A 9585-nucleotide genomic window follows, 5' to 3' on the forward strand; every position below is an offset into this window, starting at 1 on the left:
CAGTCGCATGCCCCACCAACTGAGCCTGACTGCTGCCCCTGCCTCAGATATATATTTTTTAATAAATATTTTATTTATTTATTTGACAGACAGAGATCACAAGTAGGCAGAGAGCAGGCAGAGAGAGAGAGGCTGAAGCAGTTTCCCTGTGAGCAGAGAGCCTGACGTGGGGCTCGATCCCAGGACCCTGGGATCATGACCTGAGCCAAAGGCAGAGGCTTTAACCCACTGAGCCACCCAGGCGCCCTCTTGCCTCAGATATTTTTAAGAAAGAAAAATTTACAGGTAGAGTTGAACGTACCTCTGTCCAGTTAAAAAGTTAGTCACCTCTAACGTGAAGTTGGTGTTTGTTTTTCCTATCCTTGATCTTACACTTTAATTACAAAAGTATGTTTCATGAACAACATAGTATTGTTCTGAGTTTTAAAATTCTACACACGGGGCGCCTGGGTGGCTCAGTGGATTAAGCTGCTGCCTTTGGCTCAGGTCATGATCTCAGGGTCCTGGGATCGAGCCCCGCGTCGGGCTCTCTGCTCCGCGGGGAGCCTGCTTCCTCCTCTCTCTCTGCCTGCCTCTCTGCCTACTTGTGATCTCTCTCTCTGTCAAATAAATAAAATAAAATCTTTTAAAAAAAAAGTTAAAAAAAATAAAATAAAATTCTACGCATAATGTAATCAGGAGGGCATACCCTTAATTCACTTAACATTATGATTTCGAGGGGCGCCTGGGTGATTCAGTCAGTTGGACATCTGCCTCCGGTTCAGGTCATGATCCCCAGGTCGCCGGATCAAGCCCTGCATCGGGCTCCCTGCTCGGCAGCAAGTCTGCTTCTCTGTCTCGCTTTCCCTCTGCCTGCAGCTCCTCCTGCTTGGGCTCTCTCTCTCTCTCTGTCTCTCTCTCTGTCAAATAAATAAGTAAAATCTTTTTAAAAATATGATTTTGAAATTTACTCATGTTGCTATAGACCCAGTTAATTTAACTGCTCTAAGATATTGTCATTTATAAATAGAATGCACTAGCACATCCCCCTACTGATAAGCAGTTAGGTTATTTCTAATAATTGAGAATCGCTACTTTTGTGATGGGGCAGCAGCTCAGGAGTTTTTCTAGAGGCCCAGAGAAGGCTCGAACGTACTGAGCTGAGGAGCTCGGCGTTCCAAGAAGGGCCGATTCAAAGGCCTGAGCCTCTTCAGCTCTACTAGGTACCGCTGAATCACACTCCCAAATGACTGCGTTTTCCAGGTCAGCCAGTCTTTTTTTTTTTTTTTTTTAATTTATTTATTCAGGTAGTCTCTACACCCAACGTAGGGCTTGAACTCACAACCCCAAAATCAAGAGTCGCACGCTCCTCTAGCCGAGCCAGCGGGGCGCCGCAGGTCAGCCAGTCTGGCGTGAGAGCCCCATTTCTCCACCTCCCCTGTGTGGTAGGACGCACAGCTTTGAGAATCTTCCAGGTTAAGCATCTTTTCGTGGTCATAGGCCAGCAGGTTTTGTCTTTTGTGAGTTTCCTCCCTACAGCCTTTGCTTGCGGTCCACTGGGGGTGTTATCTTTCCCTTATTGATGTGCGTATGTTTTGTGCGCGTTTCTGATTCAGCCGGAGTCTGCAGGAGGTGCCGGAGGCCAGGCGCGAATCCAGTAATTTCAGGAGAGCGCGAGGAAGGGGACTGTTTACAGAAACATGCACGGACTGGGGGCAGCAGACGAGGGCTAGACGCCACGCAAAGCAGGCGACAGTGGGCCTGCTCACCACCTCAGGCCTGGGGCGGCCAGACAAATGTCGGACAACAGTTCTCCCTGGATTTCTGGTGTTTGCACACAGCCCAGCTCTGCCGAGCAGCCGGCACTGGCGAGCTTGGTAAGGACGGCGGGATTGCAGCCCCCGCTGAGAGCTGGATAGGGACATCAGGATGATAGGGAAGAACAGTGCCCTCCCCGGAGACATTCCAGGATCCTAAAGTCTTATCCTGCCATCCCGAGACCTTCGCTGAGCTTACCTTCCCGTGCGGCCCTGGGGAGTTTTGCATTCCAGACACGGTCATCTCTCCCGAGCGGAGGGTGGGAGCGGCCTGATAACAGCTCTCCTGAGGGGAGGGTGCGAGCAGCCTGAGAGCAGCTTGGTGTCCTAACTCAGGATTCCTCTCTTGCGGTGCCCCTCCCCCACGTGCAGGTGCACGTCACCCTGTGGGAATCGGGGAGCTGGTACCCACTCGGGGGAGTGCTCCGGGCTGCTTTTTGCTGGGATAAAGTCTGTGTCTCTGACCAGGGCTTCGGTGCTTTCTGTCGACATATGTACATGGAAAAAAAAAAAAAAAGATGTGTACGTGAAACAGGGGCAGGCGGACTTGTCAGCTCGCACAAAATCTCAGCCTTGGCGGATTCTGACGGGATAGGAATGCACAGGGCCTGGGAAAGTGACTGCACTACCCGGAGCTAAGCTCCGCTGGAGGGACGCGGGCAGCTTCCTCCACAGGGTGGCCCCTAGGGCGACAAGCTCACTCCACCTGCCTTCGGATGTCCCCCCAGAGGCTCCGCCTGGAAACCACAGGGAGCGAGGACTCCAGGCGGAGGTGCAAACTGGGGACCCGTGGGAAATGGCCAGGGGCCCAGGAAAGGAGCGCAGCGCAGTGAACGCTTTTGCGCCTTGCAAATGTATTCTCTGGGACTGTGGCTTGTCTTTCCCTCCATAAGTATGGTCTGTCTGATATTGATAGTTCGGGGATGCGTTCGGACTTGCTTTGTGTACTTTTACCGGGCCCGTATTTGTAAATGGTCCATGCGTGCATGGACTTCATGTCATATGCCTGCTTCTGTGTGTGCCCAGTGAGCTCGGGATGCACACCAGTCCCCGTAAGCAACTGGCGCAGGGTGTGTTTGTGGGCTGGTTAAAAAGAAGTGAAACTTGCAAAAACAATGAATACTGTTACGCTGAAAAAATAAATAAAATGGAAAAAAAAAAAAAGAAGTGCAACTATGGGGGCGCCTGGGTGGCTCAGTGGGTTAAGCCTCTGCCTTCAGCTCAGGTCACGATCCCAGGGTCCTGGGATCGAACCACACATCGGGCTCTCTGCTCAGCGGGGAGCCTGCTTCCTCCTCTCTCTGCCTGCCTACCTCTCTGCCTACTTGTGATCTCTCTCTGTCAAATAAATAAATAAATGAAAATCTTTAAAAAAACATATTTAACTAAAGATGTATTTATAAAAAAAAGTGGAACTATGATACTCGACAATAACCATAAGCAAGAAGGCAGGCGTTTCTGTGACTTAGAATGTTCTGGGCTGTGATGTCAGAAACCATGACTCAGGGGGATCAGACAGGGAGGAGACTCAGAGCTCTTTGAGCAAAGGCAGATGTAGCTGTCTTCAAGGTTGGCTGAATCTTCATCTTCGCGATGTCATTTCGGATCTAGACTTTTCCATGTCTCTTCTCTACTATACTAGTTTGATTAACATGTTGGGAGCAAGTGCTGGGTACCTCATCCAAACCTGACCATGTCGAGAGGAAGAGATGCATAATATAATAAATAAACTATAACAATAAATAATATCGTCCTGTGGCTCTTTCTTAAAAAGAGAGGAGACTTCTCCCAGAAGCCTTCCTAGCCTACTCCCCGTCACGTGGCTAGGATCGGGTCGCACTGGTTTTCCTGAAAACAGGACTAGCAAGGCAGGAGATAATACGGTTACTCACGCTGTTGATTCTCGGAGCAAGACAAGGAGTCGGCTTTCCCTTCAAGAGACCTGCTGTGCAGTTCAGGGGTGGATCCCTGAACAGCATTCGGATTCTCGCAGGTGGAAAGGAGAGTAGGTGGGTGTTGGGCAGGCGAACCAAAGCCTTTGCTACAGGTGACCAAACTGTCAAACTCACCAGGAAAAGCCAAGCGATCCAATCACAAACTAAGCCAAAGACCTGAAGAGACGCTTCCCCACAGAGGCTGTGCAAATGACGACAGATGAAAAGGGGCTAAAGATGACTAGCCATTTGGAAAATACAAATCAAAACCACAATATTACTGTGCACCTATCAGAAAGGCTAAAATGTAAAAACAGCAACAGTAGTGACCACACCAAATGTTGATGAGGATGTGGAGAAACCTGTGCTGTTCCCTTTTTTTTTTTTTTTTAAAGATCTTATTTATTTATTTATTTGAGAGAGAGAAAGAGGAGAGAGTGCTCAGGGAAGGACAAAGGGAGAGGGAGAAAGAGTCTTAAGCCGACTTGGTGCTGAGTGTGGAGACCGATGGGGGGCTCGATCTCGTGACCCTGAGATCATGACCTGAGCGGAAACCAAGCGTCCGGCACGTACCCCACTGTGCTGCCTAGATGCCCCAACCCTGAGCAGTCCTGCATGAGGGGTAGGAATGTAAAATGGTATGGCCCCTGGAGAAAACATTTTGGCAGTTTCTCAAAAGGCTAAACCTACACTTAGCCACATGAAATTCAAATTTCAGCATCAATAAGGCAGACCTATAGGTACGTGATCGTATCCATCCACTTACGGATTAGGTAAATACGTAATGTGGCTGCTTTCAGGCTCCAATGGCAGGGTCGAGTAGTTGTGACAGACCCTCGGCCCGCAATGACTAAAAGATTTACAGCTTGACCACTTACGGAAAAGGTCTGCCGGTGCTTGGCTTCAGTAAATCAGCGCACACACAAACACGTTGTCCCGGCAGCGAGACTCACCGTCCTCGAGATCGAATGAGCGAAGACGACACAGGACACCAGGAAGGAATCCCACGACATAAAGTGGAGAAAAAGAAACCAGATACAAAAAGGACACATGGAGCGCATCCTAGTGACGGAACATTTCAAAGCAGGCCTGGCCGACCCACTCGGACAGGACTCAGGAGGCTGGTCCCCGGGAGGGACAGTTGGGTGAGTGGAAGAGGCCAGGCGGGGGCGTCTCAGGGGCTGACTCAGTGGCTGTGTTCAGCCTGTAAACAGTCCCTGAGGTTTACACTTAGGATTTACACACTTGTAGTAAGTGATGCGGCCACCGACTTGGGCGGAGAAGACAAGGGGTGGCGGTGCTGGGCCGCGTCGGGGAACCGCTGGGTCAATCAAAGCAGGCCCGAGTTTCTGCCGTGCGTGCTCACTTTCTGTTTCTCGGCTCGCCTTCTCTCTCTCAGCTTTCATCGTTTCCTACGTGTCGTCCCCCGCTCGAGCGGGAGGAAACTCCTCTCTGGTTTCGCAGAGGGTCCTGTGGGCAACAGGAAGGAGGTGGCTGGTGGGCAGGTCTGAGCGTTTGTCATAGAAACTTACCACCAGGTGACAAACCACCTCCAAATGAGTGGCTTCAACGACACTATTTCCGGGTGTGTTCGTGATTCTGTGGGTCAGCCGGGTCTGTGGCTTCAGCTGCATTCATGCTGGCCAAGATGGAAGGTTCGAGAAGCCTTAAACTGAGTCAGTCGGCTCCTCAGGGTTCCTTGCCACAGAGCTATCTTGGGCGACCTTTGAGCAGAGCGGTCTCAGAGTAACCACACTCCTTACGCGGTGGCTGGCTTCCCAGCGCGACAAAGCAGAACGGGGCCCCTTCTCTCTTAAGCCCGGGAACGGAAGGCCTAGCCCGTCGCTTCCATCCAGTTACACTGGTCAAAGTAAGAGGGTAAACAAACTCTCTCCTCCTGATACAAGGAACAGAAGTGCGCTTGTGACCTTCTTTAATCCGCCCAGAACTTTATCTAGAGCGATAGGACTGGCTTTGGCTGGAGCTCAGCGCGCGTCCTGTGGCCCAGGACTGCAGTGATGACAGTCGCCGAAAGTCCCGCCCCTTCCATCTCCCCGGAGCCTCCCGTGGAAACAGCGTGTTCCAACCCCCCCGAGTGCCATTCGCATTAACTCAGTAACAAATATACACATAATTGAATGACTGATAGAGTAAACTTGCAGAAAACTGACAGTTTCATTTCCAGCAAACGGCACTGGCTGACGGACCTGACGGGATGCGCCCGGACTGTTCTATGCGACTGACGCGCCGCTGACCTCTGCCTTGGAAACCAAGAATGCTCTAGAAGTGAATTCATTGAATTTAATTAAAAAAATAATTTTTGGGGGGGCGCCTGGGTGGTTCAGTGTGTTAAAGCCTCTGCCTTCAGCTCAGGTCATGATCTCAGGGTCCTGGGATCGAGCCCCGCATCGGGTTCTCTGCTGGGCAGGGAGACTGCTCCCTCCTCTCTCTGCCTGCCTCTCTGCCTAGTTGTGATTTCTCTCTGTCAAATAAATAAAATATTTTAAAAAATAATTTTTTTGAAGATTTTATTTATTTAACAGAGACACAGCGAGAGAGGGAACACAAGCAAGGGGGAATGGGAGACGGAGAAGCAGGCTTCCCGTAGAGCAGGAAGCCCGATGCGGGGCTCGATCTCAGGACCCTGGGATCATGACCTGAGCCCAAGGCAGAGGCCTAATGACTGAGTCAGCCAGGCGTCCCTAAAAAATAATTTGGAAAAAATAAAGATTTCACCTTTGACATCTAAAAAAAAAATAAAAAGAGAGAATAATAAAATAAAAAATAGAAATGATAAAAATAAAAGTAGAAAATAAAATAAAATAATAAAATAGAAGATAGAAAAAATAAAAAGAGAAATAAAAAATAAGTAACTAAACCAAATACTACCACGTACTCTGTTGAGCAGAAACCCAAGCAACACAGCATCACGGCAAAAGCTGTTAGTGCTTCTTGGATTCTTCTCCAGGCGGCTGCTTCCTAAACCGTCACCTGCATGGGACTCGAGGGGGCATCTTGTTAAGAAGCAGATCCTGCTTCCGTAGGTCTGGAGTGCGGGGTGATGGGGCTGCCCTGCGGACCGTAGGGCATGACTCGGTATGCTCGGGCACAATCACACCACGGCGGAATTCAAACAGTCAGAGATCCGGAACTTCCAAAGCACACAGTGGCCACAAACAGGGTTCTTGGGACCGGATCAACAGTCCCCAGTTCAAGTAGTACAGGGCTAAGCTGGTGCTTTATAAGGAACCTAAACAAGCTGGCCGGGGGGAAATAATTGACTCCAATGACGGCCCATCTCACACACACACGTCTGTAGTGGATGAGAACATGACAAGGGCAGACTATTAAAAGTGAGATTCTGTCCAAAGGAGCAGAAGCGCCGCGCCTCGGGAGGAAGGCAGCCTGGCTCGTATTGGACCTCATCAGCTCTAAGAAGGGTCTGGAGGGCTGAGTAAGGTTCCTGAGTCGGATGGAATTCATCTGGTAAACAATGTTGATATTTGCTCACTTTATTGCCGGAGGCTTGTGCAGACGGACTTGTGCGTTTGTAAATGTGAGCATATAGTAATTTGTGATTTGTCCATCGTACAGCTTTCTGGAAGTGGCGATTAGAGCCCCCAAAAGTGGTGTGTGTGTGTGTGTGTGTGTAAGAAAGATTTATGCATTTTTACAGATTTGATAGTTGATTTAAGTTGCAGGTTTAAATGCCTTGTTTAGGGGCGCCTGGGTGGCTCAGTGGGTTAAAGCCTCTGCCTTCGGCTCAGGTCATGATCTCAGGGTCCTGGGATCGAGCCCCACGTCAGGCTCTCTGCTCAGTGAGGAGCCTGCTTCCTCCTCTCTCTCTGCCTGCCTCTCTGCCTACTTGTGATCTCTCTCTCTGTCAAATGGATAGATAAAATCTTTAAAACAAAACAAAAACTCAGTGTGAGGCGCCCGGCTGGCTCCGTCAGGGGAGCATGCGACTCTTGACCTCGGGGTTGTGAGTTTGAACCCCACATCGGGCATGCAGATGACTTAAAAATAAAATCCTAAAAAAAAGCCCCAAACGCCCCACACAACAGTGTACTGCAGTTTCCTTTTTAATCACTTCAACTGTCTCAATTAACAAGTCCATTTCCAAGTACGCAAATAACTTTTAAGTCTAATGAATTAAACATATAGGGAAGCTTAAGTTTTCTTTCTTTTTTTTTTTTTTAAGATTTTATTTGTCTATTTGAGAGAGAGAACCTGAATAGGAGTGAGTGGCAAGCAGAGGGAGAAGCAGACTCGCCGTGGAGCAGGGAGCCCGATGCAGGAGGGATCAAGACCTGAGCTGAAGGCAGATGCCCAACGGACTGAGGTGCCCCAGAGAAAAAGAACTTCCCATCCCTGGTTCCACTGGGGCTCGAACCCAGGACCTTCTGTGTGTAAAGCAGATGTGATAACCACTACACCATGGAACCTTCATTATTCCTTTTTCATGTTTTCTTGGGTGGCTCAGTGGGTTAAAGCCTCTGCCTTCGGCTCGGGTCATGATCTCAGGGTCCTGGGATCAAGCCCTGCGTCGGGCTCTCTGCTCAGCAAGGAGTCTGCTTCCTCCTCTCTCTCTCTCTGCCTGCCTCTCTGCCTACCTGTGATCTCTCTCTCTGTCAAATAAATAAATAAAATCTTAAAAAAAAAATGTCCCAATACTGAAAAAGAAAAAAAAAGGTTCCAATACTGTGGATAAAATTAGTTTTCAACTAAAACGACAAGTTTAGATTAATTACCTAATTATGCATTTTACAGTGGTTTCCAAAGCTCAGAAAATCTTGGAAACTTTACAAATGCATAAGATGTCAAATATGCACAGATTCCCTCTTCACCCCAAATACGAATCCCATAGTTTTGCTTCTCTTCAATTTCTGTCCTTTTTCTAAATTCTCGGGCTCAGGTGTATCCCCATCACAGACGACAGTTACCATCCCATACCCGAGCCTGCATATACATCCAAGATTTGAGCTGGCCCCTAGCTAGATTCCTGTCAATGCCCCTAATGGGACACTCGAAGGCTATTAATGATTGCTATGTATTGCTGTATTTCACGGGAGGTGGTCTCAAGGCCCTGACCCTTAGTTGTTGTTGTTGTTTTTTTAAGAATTTATTTTTAAGTAAACTGTACACCCCACATGGGGCTTGAGTTCACGACCCTGAGGTCAGGAGTCACACAATCCCCCAAATGAGGCCCCCAGGCGCCCCCTCCTTAGTTTTAAGCTCTATCCCTTGACTGGAGTTTGCATTTAGGTGGTTCTCACGATATACTTTTCTCTCTAGCTCCAAAGACCTTTGCACTCGAGGAATCCTAAGATGTGTAAATACCCTTTTATCTGCTAATAAGACCTTGAGAATCCATGGAATCTTTCTAGAGGCTTTGATCAGACTGGGATTGGATTCTAGGGCAAGATTGCTTAAGAGGTGGTGTGTTTTTTTCCCTACAGGCCCATCAAGTCTGGGCGCCTCTCTTTTTGTGATTTCAGCAGGAACGCATACTTTTTCGGATATTCCGAATTACATTCAATTTTTAGCATCTCACAGGGCCCTGTCTGAGCTGCAGTCACCAAATCTGAGGCCATTTGACGGCAAGGTGTGATGTGTCTGCGGAGCAGACTTATTATTCATTCAACAATATTCATCGATTACCTGCTCTTTGTAGATGTACAACAGAGAACGGAAGATGCCCTTTGCCTTTCCGCTTCTTCTTGCCCAGAATTTCTCAACCTCAGTGCTACAATGCGGGGCCTCCGCTTGCTACATTCCAGTAGCTCCCAACCCACTCCGCATCTTGACAATCAAAAATGTCTCCAGATACTGCTGAATGTCCCTGGGAAGTAAAA

The 9585-nt window shown here is 48.7% G+C and overlaps 1 non-coding gene across 1 annotated transcript; it reads right to left on the reverse strand.

The window, feature by feature from the left end:
* Positions 1–8102: 8102 nt before the first annotated feature.
* TRNAV-UAC lies at positions 8103–8175 on the reverse strand. The gene has a single exon. It is a non-coding gene; the product is annotated as a tRNA-Val (tRNA).
* Between the last annotated feature and the right edge of the window lie 1410 nt (positions 8176–9585).

Source organism: Meles meles, chromosome X (genome assembly GCF_922984935.1).
Source record: "Meles meles chromosome X, mMelMel3.1 paternal haplotype, whole genome shotgun sequence".
Taxonomy (NCBI): Eukaryota; Metazoa; Chordata; class Mammalia; order Carnivora; family Mustelidae; genus Meles; species Meles meles.